At 48.1% G+C, this 2,500-nt stretch overlaps 1 pseudogene; it reads left to right on the top strand.

The window, feature by feature from the left end:
* LOC118067352 (uncharacterized) overlaps nt 1-2,500 on the top strand; it is a 3,514-nt pseudogene extending 1,014 nt beyond the window's left edge.

The following is a 2,500-nucleotide window of genomic DNA, read 5'->3' as shown; positions in this document are numbered from 1 at the left end:
TATCTTATTCTCATTGAGAAAAGGTGCACCTAGAGCGTACACGTTGGGACCCGAAAGATGGTGAACTATGCCTGGTCAGGATGAAGTCAGGGGAAACCCTGATGGAAGTCCGTAGCGATTCTGACGTGCAAATCGATCGTCGGAACTGGGTATAGGGGCGAAAGACTAATCGAACCATCTAGTAGCTGGTTCCCTCCGAAGTTTCCCTCAGGATAGCTGGCATTTATACTATAAGTCTCATCTGGTAAAGCGAATGATTAGAGGCCTTGGGATCGAAACGATCTCAACCTATTCTCAAACTTTAAATGGGTGAGATCTCTGGCTTGCTTAAATTATGAAGCCATGAGATTTTCGGATAAAAGTGCCAAGTGGGCCATTTTTGGTAAGCAGAACTGGCGCTGTGGGATGAACCAAACGCTGAGTTAAGGCGCCTAAATTGACGCTTATGGGACACCATGAAAGGCGTTGGTTGCTTAAGACAGCAGGACGGTGGCCATGGAAGTCGGAATCCGCTAAGGAGTGTGTAACAACTCACCTGCCGAAGCAACTAGCCCTGAAAATGGATGGCGCTGAAGCGTCATGCCTATACTCTGCCGTCAGTGGTATGTTAAATGTATTTTTAAAATACATTATGAAACTCTGACGAGTAGGAGGGTCGCGGTGGTGTGCGCAGAAGGGTCTGGGTGTAAACCTGCCTGGAGCCGCCATCGGTGCAGATCTTGGTGGTAGTAGCAAATACTCCAGTGAGATCCTGGAGGACTGACGTGGAGAAGGGTTTCGTGTGAACAGCAGTTGCACACGAGTCAGTCGATCCTAAGCCCTAAGGTAACTCTGATGTTAATGTGGTGTTATAAAAGTTAAATTATATAACACACCCATTGGGCGAAAGGGAATCCGGTTCCTATTCCGGAACCCGGCAGCGGAACCGTTTAAATTCGGACATTCGCAAGAATGTTCGTCGGGGCAACCCAAATTGGCCTGGAGACGCCGTAAGGAAATCTGGAAAGAGTTTTCTTTTCTGTATAAGCATTCACATTCCCTGGAAACTTTTAACAAGGAGATAGGGTTTAGAATGCGAAGAGCACCGCAGTTGCGGCGGTGTCCGGATCTTCCAGACGGACCTTGAAAATCCAGGTGAGGGACACGTGGAGTTGTCGCGCCGGTTCGTACCCATATCCGCAGCAGGTCTCCAAGGTTAAGAGCCTCTAGTCGATAGAATAATGTAGGTAAGGGAAGTCGACAAAATGGATCCGTAACTTCGGGATAAGGATTGGCTCTGAGGAATGGGGCGTGTCGGGCTTGATCGGGAAGTAGGTTTGGCTGACGTGCCGGGCCTGGGCGAAATGAATGTTGGGTAACCTTCAGGAATTGAGCCTGGTCCCGTGCCTTGGCCTCCTATGGATCTTTCTTGCTGTGAGGTTAATTAGATTCGTTTAATTAATCTCTTCGGCCGCTATTTAACATTTAACTCAGAACTGGCACGGACCAGGGGAATCCGACTGTCTAATTAAAACAAAGCATTGTGATGGCTCTTGCGGGTGTTGACACAATGTGATTCCTGCTCAGTGTATGCATGTCATACTGTGAAGAAATCGAACAAGCGCTTAGAACCGCGGGAGTACCTATGACGCATCTTAAGTTAGCCAAATGCCTCGATCATCTAATAGTGACGCGCATGAATGATTAACGAGATTCTTCGCAATGCTTGTCCCTATCTACTATCGTAGCGAAACCACTGCCAAGGAACGGGCTTGGAAAATAGCGGGAAGACGACCATCGGTTGAGCTGCCTCTGAGTCTGTGCACTGTGACGAGACATGAGAGGTGCGACATAAGTGGATAGCTAGTAATATCGGACATGTAAATACAAAGACTTTCACAACATTCATTCATTCATCGTTTCTTTACATTTACTCGGTATACGGAACAGTACTTTGTGGACAAAAACATCCAAAAGTTACGGGGTACTTGAACCAACGTGTTCGAGTGATGTTTAACCCGTAAGAAGATCGGTAAATATCGAATTATACTCCCGCGTGACATCCGTTTATCGAGGACACTGCCAGCGAGAGTTTGACTGGGGCGGTACATCTGTCAAATCATAACGCAGGTGTCCTAAGGCAGCTCAGCGAGGACAGAAACCTCCGCGTAGAGCAAAAGGCACAAAGCTGGCTTGATGCTCGATGTTCATACGCATAGAGACTGCGAAAGCACGGCGCTAGCGATCCTATTTTGGCTTTGAAGAGTGTTCAGCAAGAGGTGTCAGAAAAGTTACCACCGGGATAACTGGCTGTGCGCCCAAGCGTCAGAGCGACGTCGCTGTTTTGATCCTCGATGTCGCTCTGCCGATCAGTGCGAAGCAAAATTCGCCAAGCGTCTTGATTGATTCACTCGCCAACAGGGAGACGTGAGCTGGGTTTAGACCGTCGTGAGCACGGTGTAGTTATTCACCCAACTGATGAACATGTCGTTGCGAGAAGTAATCCTGCTCAGTACGAGAG

This window comes from Chelonus insularis, unplaced genomic scaffold (assembly GCF_013357705.1).
Source record: "Chelonus insularis isolate UGA/USDA-ARS -01 unplaced genomic scaffold, ASM1335770v1 contig_378_pilon, whole genome shotgun sequence".
NCBI classification, from domain to species: Eukaryota; Metazoa; Arthropoda; class Insecta; order Hymenoptera; family Braconidae; genus Chelonus; species Chelonus insularis.
Note: the sequence above shows the minus strand (reverse complement) of the source record. Positions and strands in the feature narration are given on the sequence as shown.